At 43.1% G+C, this 9,121-nt stretch overlaps 1 long non-coding RNA gene across 1 annotated transcript; it reads right to left on the reverse strand.

Annotated features, from left to right (window-relative positions):
* Nucleotides 1-1,526: 1,526 nt before the first annotated feature.
* Nucleotides 1,527-7,189, reverse strand: LOC148121127 (uncharacterized). Its single transcript, XR_015738546.1, has 2 exons — nucleotides 7,035-7,189; nucleotides 1,527-1,823 (listed from the first exon to the last, which is right to left on the reverse strand). It is a non-coding gene; the product is annotated as an uncharacterized LOC148121127 (long non-coding RNA).
* Nucleotides 7,190-9,121: the final 1,932 nt, after the last annotated feature.

Raw genomic sequence — 9,121 nt, forward strand, 5'->3', positions numbered from 1 at the left:
GTCTTGCACCCTGAATTCGTCAGATCAACTTTTCATGGTGGCTAACCATGCTTGGGGGGATTGGCCAGCCTCTATGGCTGTAAAGGCTTGTATTATCATGGCTGCACTGCATCTTTGAGAGACCCTAATCCAACAGATACACCACAGACATGCTAGGGAGACCAACACCAGAAGGCCAGCTAACGCTCCCAAGCCCGCCCACTCCTTCAGATGATTCATAGCTGCAGAGATCCAGGATGAAAGCCCTTTAGCAATTCCAGCATCCACTCGGGTGGAATTCACGGTAACGATGGCCACCCTCAGCTGCTTCATCATGGTTTTAAATTCTCCAGTTCAATTACCTAGGAGATAACTAGACAGTTGTTTAGACAAGTTCGCAGCATGGGTAAAATTCTCATATTGTATGCTTGTCACACAGAGTCCAGCATACTTCCATTGGCATCCTAGCTGAGCCAACTGCCAGAGGACATCGATTTGTTCCTGCACCAAATCAATTCTTTGATTAACTACCATTAGCCCTCCTTTCAGTTGTGCATTGATCCCTTTCTGAACATCTAAAGCCAATGCAACGTTGGCTGAAAGGTTGTTTAGGGTTTGTGCAGTCTGTACAGTATGGCTCATGGCAACCGCCGCAGTGGCAGCTCCAACCGCTGCTAGGGAAGTGGCAGCAATGACGGCAGCGGTAATTCCAAAATCCCTTTTTAGTCTAAATAAGCTCATAGCGTGAGGAGCATCCACATGGACGGGTATCCACCGTGGCATGCGGGTAACAATCGCATATTTAAATAAGCTGGCATTCCAGCATTGGGCATAAAAGCAAGTTACATTATCACAATTGCTTGGCTCTATATTACTTACCACAAACATAAATGGAGGATAAACACACACTGGGGTTGGCTTATAGGTAATATTATAAAATGTTTTACTCCCTTCACCAGAGCAGCCAGCATAGGTTGAATGAATACCAGTGGTGCCATCAGGCGAAGTGACAGTAACGTAGGACGGTTCAGAGCCCCAACATCCCCACGGGCGAGATGTACCCCAGGTAAATTGGCTAGTTCCATGGACTCCTCCACCAATCATAATCATGGGTTCTAAATTCATGCAACTACCATTAATACCACATAACAGTCAATTATCAAAGGGGTTAGACATATAGCTTCGAAAAGGATTCTGATCACTAAAATTAAAGCCTGTAAAACTTTTATTAAAGCTTGTGCTAATTCCTGGGGAAAAGGTAAAACGCTGTGCTTTATCAGCCCAAATTACTGTATGAGACTGACAACCAGTCCAGGGCCAAAACTCTCCCCAATTTATCCCCCAACAACAGGGAGCCCATTTCGGCTGGTGTGGAGGAATACCATCATCCATCTTTACAGGCCACCATCCTGATGCCCAAGTGGCATTCGCTGAATGACAGGGGCCACTAGAACTCAAGGGCAAATCAAACCAACCGGCCGTTTGATTGTATAAGGGAATGCAGGAGGATGTTTCAGAAATGTTGCGAACTATATAAAAACATAAGGTTCCTTTCAGGCCAAAAGATCTATTTTCTCCTATGGGTGCTAAATCCGTTTCTATTGGCAAATAAGGAATATCAAGACTTCTATTACTGGTAAACAGTCGTGGAAACAACCTAGCATCATGATGAATCGGCATTGGTCGTGGGAACACGGAGAGGATTCCCCCATCTTGGTTCCATCTGTCCGTTCGGAATCATCAGCAGAATGGGCCATAGTATTGTCAGCACCAACTTCATGGTCTTCATGGTCCTGGATCCGTCTTATCAGTCGCTCAGGGACCCACATTGGATCTTGTCGATCCTGGGGAAAAATGCAAACAGAACCTCGTGCCCATGCCAGCACTGGATCGGGCCCGTACCAGAGCCCTGTCAAAATATCTTTCCACTTGACCATCCCTTTAGTAGGGCCATGGGGGTCCTGATGTCTATCAGCTGCAGAACGACCTTGAGCGTCCAAATTTAAAAAATTTATAGTAAATAAAGCGATGGAAAGTCTCTCTTTTGGGGTCCAGCAATGGCCTATTCCCTCTTTTTGTTTTTGTAGACATTCTTTTAGTGTGTGATGAGCATGCTCCACAATGTCTTGTGTCTGAGGATTGTATGGCAATCCATGAACAAGCTGCACTTCCATTTGTAGACAGAAAGAGGCAAACATTTGACCTGTGTAAGCTGGTCCATTGTCATTCTTTAATTGTTGAGGTTTGCCCCAGGGAGCCCAAGCTTCTAGGCAATGAGCTATGACATTGCGGGCCTTTTCTCCTGTCATAGGCGTGGCATGTATTACACCTGAGCAGGTGTCCATAGACACATGTACATACTTCATATTTCCAAATTTAGATATATGTGTTATATCCATTTGCCAAATTTTTAGAGGGCGTAGACCCCGTGGATTTATTCCAATATTGGGTGGATGTTGATGAGTTGCACATTGAGAGCAATCTAGAATTATTTGTCGAGCATCTGCTCAAGAGAGATGAAATTTTTGTTGTAATGCTTTAGCATTAACATGAAAGACTTTATGAAAAACTCTCGCATTTTCCAAGGTAGAACTTATGAATATATATTCCATCCTGGTCCATTGATCTACTATATCATTTCCTTCATTCAAGGGTCCTGGCAGACCTGTATGAGCTCTCATATGCTGGATATAAAAGCAATTTTTTCTCTTCCAAATTAAATGTTGCAATTGTTGAAATAAAAGGCATACTGGACTGGAATTCTTAATAGGTCCAGTTACTTCTAGAATTTTGAGGACATTAACAACATATGCGGAATCTGATATTAAATTAAATTCAAAAGGGCAAACTTTAAAGACTTCAACTACAATCTGTAACTCTACAATCTGAGGAGAACCGGGCTGAAATTGATGCCTCACAGGTTTTTGTTTATCTATCATATACATTTCATAGCCTGTCTTAGATCCGTTTGTAAATATATTTGGGGCTATGGAAATAGGCTGAGATGATGTTATTTTAGGAAATATCATAGGATGCTCCTTAAAAAATCTCAACAACGGATGTTTGGGATAATGATTGTCTATGTTGCCATTAAAACTACAGTGCAAAATAGCCCAATCATCTACCATAGCAGACAAAATCTTTATTTGATGGCTGGAATAAGGCATTATAACAGTGGTGAGGGCAGCCCCAAAATATTGTAAACACTGTTGAATCCCGTTCAGGGCTAAAGTTGCCACAGCAGTAGGATAATGCTCAAGAGATTTGGATGGAGATATTTTGGGATAAATCCAAAGTAATGGCCCATCTTGCCATAGCAACCCTGTAGGCTGATAATACGAAGGAAGGATGCACAAAATGATATCTTGACCCTCTTGAATCCTTTGTAAAAAGGCATCTTGTAATCTACTTTCTACCTTACACAATGCCTCTCATGCTTCATTAGTCAACTGCCTTGGAGAATTTAAGGCAGAATCTCCATTTAAAATATTGTATAAAGGTTTTAATTCATAATTTGGCAACTTCAAATAGCATCTAAGCCAATTTATATCACCTAACAATTTTTGAAAATCATTTAGGGTTTTTAAATTATCTTTTCTCAATTCTACCTTTTGTGGAATAATTTGCTTCTCATCAATTCGTGCATCTAGATAATTAACACTCCTATCCTTTTGCACCTTTTCAGGGGCTATAGACAGACCCTTCTTCTCAAGTAATTTAACTAACTCCACATAGGCCTGGTCTTGCATTTGTTCACTTTTGGCTGCCAACAGGATGTCATCCATGTAGTGAACGCATCTTAGAGCAGGGAATTTCTCCCTCAACGGTGCAATAGCCTCTCCTACATATAATTGACACATAGTGCCATTATTAGACATTCCTTGTTGTAAGACGGCCCACTCATATCTTTTATCTGACTCTTCATGATTACAGGATGGAATAGTAAAGGCAAATTTTTTACTATCCTTGTAAAACAAGGGAATGGAGAAAAAACAATCTTTTAAATCAACTACAATTACAGGCCAGGAAGCAGGCAAGGAAGACAGCAGAGGCAGCACGCGTTGTACTGGCCCCATAAGCTGCATCTGATTATTAATTACTCGTAAATCATGCAGTAGGCGCCACTTTCCTGATTTCTTCTTAATCACAAAAATAGGAGTGTTCCAAGGAGAGATGGATGGCTTAATGTGGCCTAAAGCTAACTGTTCTGCTACCAACTCATTTGCAGCTGCTAACTTTTCAGAGGAGAGAGGCCACTGAGGAACCCACATTGGCTCCTCTGTCTTCCATGTGATGGGAATTCCCTCCCCAGTGGCCCCTAGAAAAAATCCAGCCCCTGCTTAGAAGGGCGTGGTTGCATAGATATTGGGTCTTTCTGCCCTTGCAGCTTTTTTCCCAACCCGAAGCTTGAATGATAGCCCATTTTAGTCATCATCCGCTGTGAAGCTGGGGAATATTCATTATTGAGTTTAAATCCCATGTCTTTCAGCAGATCTCTCCCCCATAGGGAAACGGGGAGTTCTACAACATAAGGTTGAATACTCCCTGAGTGACCTTCATCATCGCTCCATTGTAATTGCCTAGCATTCATATCTGGGGTTTTTGCATAACTTAGGCCTTGTAAGGTTTGAGAGGAGGCTTGGATTGGCCACCCTGATGGCCAATCCTTTATGACTATGATGCTTTTATCAGCACCTGTATCCAGCAGGCCCAGAATGTCTTTTCCATCTACTTTAAGTGTCAAAACTGGTCGTTGGTCTAAATCAAGGGATAAAAAGGTTAAGTCCGTGCCTGAGGAGCCAAAGCCTTTACCTCCTCTTTCTGTAGGACAGGCCTTAAACTGCCCATGGAGACTGGGAAGGAGTACGAGTTGAGCAATCCGATCTCCAGGGGAAATTGTAAAAATGCTTTTAGGTGACTCCACCATAACCTTGACTGTCCCAGTGTAATCTGGATCTATAATTCCAGGATGAACTCTTAGACCTCTTAATGTCATGGAAGATCTCCCTATAAGTAATCCTACTGTTCCTGGATCAAGAGGTCCTCTAAAATCTGTTTCTACAAGCTGGATTCCCATTCTGGGAGTTAATACGAGTCTGGTGGTGGCACGGATGTCCAGTCCTGCCGAGCCCGCAGTGGCTCTCCGTGGTCTCTCGGATGTTGGAGAGAAGGCCACATCCCCTGACACGTGTCCTCGCTCTGACTCTCGACTGCCCCATATATTTGCGGGCCCTGGGGGTGGGCCCGTGGTCCGTTTTTTGAACGGGAGCTTGCAGGCGTCTGAGACAAGGGCTGGCCATTTATATCTTTTACAGATCTGCATTCGTTTGCCCAGTGTTTTCCCTTTTTACACTTTGGACAGAGGTCTTGCTGAGTCAGATGTTGGCCATCATGCCCTTGAGAGGTACCTTTCCTCTCTGGACACTGTCGTTTTAAATGTCCCACTTTGCCACACTTAAAGCAGGCACCTGAAGCTGCTCTTTTCCCTTGTGTCAGCTGAACCATTGCTGCTGTTAGGCCTGCATTTGTAAGAGGTCCTCCTAACTCCCTGCAAATTTTCATCCACACTTCAAGTCCTCGGCTTTTGTAAGGATTTATAGCATTCCTACATTCCTTTGTGCATTGTTCATATATCAGTTGTTTTATTATTGGCATGGCCTGTTCTGGATCTCCAAAGAGTCTGCCTGCAGCTTCAACCATGCGAGCTACAAAATCTGAAAATGGTTCCGCAGGGCCTTGCAGGATCTTAGTAAGATTGCCGTATACTTCTCCCTGGTTGGGCCATGCCTTCCAAGCCCTGATGCCTATTTTATTAACTTGCTCAAAGACTTGGGCTGGGTAGCCAGTCTGTTGATTGGCAAAGCGACCCTGGCCAAATAGCATGTCCCTATCCCAAGCATTGTTCCCTGCTGCTTGATTGATAGCCGCTTCCTCATTTGCAAACTCTATCAAAAAGGCTCTCCAGTCAAGATACTGCCCTGGGCTTAAACATGCATGAGCTGGCCCGCTCAAATCACTGGACGTCATGCAATATCGGTTCAGGGCCTCCATCTGCGCCACCGTGAAGGAGGTGCTTGTCCCGTAAGTCCTCATAGACTCAGCTAAGGATTTTACCACCTTAAAATCCAGGGGCTCCTGGTATCTATTTTCTTGTGGATCCTGAAACACTGGACAAGCTAATCGTAGTTCTGTTCTCACTTACTTCCAAACTCCTGGACAAAAGGTGCTTCCAGTGCTGCCCTGACTTCCCTCCACATAAGGTGGGGGGGCAGAGGGTGCCATGAGGCAAGGCCTTGTAGCTCTCGAACTTCCTTTCTCTCTGCTTTTCTTCCTTTTCCTCAGCCTCACTTTCCGCAATCTTTCTGCAAGTTCTAAGAGTTCCCTATCAGATCCACTTGATTCTGAGTCCCTTTCTTCCGACTCTTCGAACTCAGAAAGGTCTGGGTACAATTTTTGCTGCTTATGAAAGCTTCTTTCACTGCCTGCCTTCTCAGACTTATTCGATCAATCTTCCTGCATGATTTCTAGGGCTGCTTGTCCCTTTTCTATCGCCTCACTGCAGCGCTGATCTTCCAGACAGCCCCTAACTAGTTTCCAGACCGGCCTAACTCCGCCCCTAAGGTTCCCTTGTTCATGCGCAAAATCCAGGTCTTTGCCCAGTTTATCCCATGAAGACATTGATAGACTCCCACTATCAGCAAACCACGGAGCTATTGTCTCACATTCATTTAGGAATCTTTCTAGAGTAGTTCGTTTTATTTTCAAATTTTTTGATCGTAGCAACTCATTCAGAGCTATAAAAATTGGGCGAGAGTGATTTCCACCCATAACTATTCAAAGCCTTTCTTCACCTTCAGCTTGCTAACTCGCAGAACCGGTTTCTCTGCCTTCCCCTTATCTAAGAGGCAGCGCAGTAAAAAATCCCTGCTTTGATGCGGTCACTCTCTCTTTATTATGTAGATAAGAGTGATTATCCTCCGCTTTGCCAGGGCTACCCTTTCTATCCAGGGACGAGCAGTTTACCCCTGCTTTGTTGCAGAACCCCCCCTTCTTACCTTGGGGACTTTAGTGTACTTCCCTGAGCATTAGGAATTTCTGAGTCATCGCCTGGTGAAGTTCTCCCAGGTTTCGGCAGCAGCTGTGGCATTCGACTTGACCAGCAAGAAAAACGCCACAGGTGGCTCTCTTTCCTAAGCTTTATTTAGGACCTTGAACAATTTCTGAGTAGAACAATGGGATGGGAAAAACCCACTCGCTGCTTGAATACCCCCCTGGGTAGCCAACCCTAGCAAGCCACGTGGGAAATGCGGATAGGGCTAAGTACGCAGAAGCAAGCCAGGTCACATATTTGGCCATAAATAAAGATGTTTAGGGTCAGAGAATGTCCATCGGTCAGGGGTGAAGAGCGGAAGCCAGCGCCATTTTCAAGGCACAGAACAAAGCAGCTCTCTACACAAGTAACAGAATAAAAGACCATTGTAGCACAGTACTCTCCCCCTTTAAAAAAATAGAACTCTGAATCTAATATCCTTTGTTTAGCTTTTCTCCTGACCATTATCCATAACAACTAGTATCCAACATTCCAAACAAAAAAAAAATATCCACAGTCCATTTTTTGGAAATGTGGGTATAGTTTTCCAGGCCATTTAATGTTGAATGGAGGTGCTGATAATATTATGGGACTTAAAGAAAATTTAGAATTATGATCAAGTAGTGACTAGAGTATGCTGTGAGGCTTGATTATCTCAGCCAGCTGTCATGGGTGTGTTCTAGATGTAGAACCCAGACATCTGGGCCATCTATCTGCTCCTATCAGATTTCTCAGGAAGTCTTCCTTCTTCAAACCTGATTTTTCTAAACCCAGAATGGATCCACAGCCTCTCATTTCCTGTGCAAACAAAATTAAAACATCTTCTCCAAAGTAACATAACTTTTGACTTTAATTTTCACGTCAAGATATTTTCAAAATATCTATCTTGGATTATATCAGCAACATTTATAAACAAATACCTTTTGGCAGCTGTTACTCCTTCCTCAGCATTCAAACAACTCTGAAAAATATAATAACATACAGTATCCAGATTCTCTGTGTGTTTTCTATCTTTACATGGCTTTATTTTATCTCTATTTTATTTTATTTTTAATTTTTGGCTTTTAGAGAAAGGGTTTTTCTGTGTATCTTTGTCCTGGAACTTACTCTGTAATGCTTCTTTTCAAGTCACAGAGATATGCCTTCTTCTGCCTCCAAAGTGCTGGGATTAAAGGTGTGTACCACCACACCTTGAACTCACAGAGATCCTTCTGCCTCTGCTCTCAAGTGTTGGCATTAAAGGTATGCCACCACACCCAATTACTCTCTTTTCTTCTTTTTATTTTAAGGACTTTATTCTTTTTTCTTTTCTCTCTCAAGTCTACATATATTATTAAGCAACCATCAACCATTTAGAAGTTTTCTTCATCTGAATCTATCTTTACTGTATGTCTCTCTTTTTCTGGTCATGTGAGTCTTAAATTTGCTATGTGATATGGCTAGAATTAAAGCCCTGACTTTGATGACTGGATCCAGCCCATTCTTTAGCTTTCTGAGATCCCAGTCTCGTGGCGGAGGTAGCTGGAGTTGTGCTTATCGGCACAATTCCGTGGCATTTCAAGGTCCCTGCCACCATGAAGAAGCATGCAATCAACTTTTCATAAAAACCATATAATGTTTTGTGGCAAGACCTCTTAAAAGAGCTGCAAGGTTTTGCAGCTAAAGCTAAGTAAGGAAGCCTCTCTTAAATGAGATATATTTGCCTCTAACAAACAGAGGCCACCTGAGAAAATGCTGCTGTCAATAAGCTGTGCTTAACTCTATTCTTTTCTCTCTAGAATTACTTCCCAAGCTCTCTCAGGCTTTCAGTGGATGCAGTTGTCTACATGTTGATCACCATTTGTTGACTGAGGATTTTGGTCTATCAGGTCCCACATCTGTTTAGTCCTTGGTCTGGGTTTTTTTTTCTGCCTGGTTCCTTTTTAGTGAGGCAGTGACATCTTGTTTCCTTTGTGACTGGATCATTACTGCTGACTGAAACATTCCTTTTTCCAGAATTCTCATTGCCTCGCCTCTATTTACTTCCTTGTTGCTATCACCTCACCTATACTT

Source organism: Myodes glareolus, chromosome 8, assembly GCF_982192425.1.
Source record: "Myodes glareolus chromosome 8, mMyoGla1.1, whole genome shotgun sequence".
In the NCBI taxonomy this organism is placed as follows: domain Eukaryota; kingdom Metazoa; phylum Chordata; class Mammalia; order Rodentia; family Cricetidae; genus Myodes; species Myodes glareolus.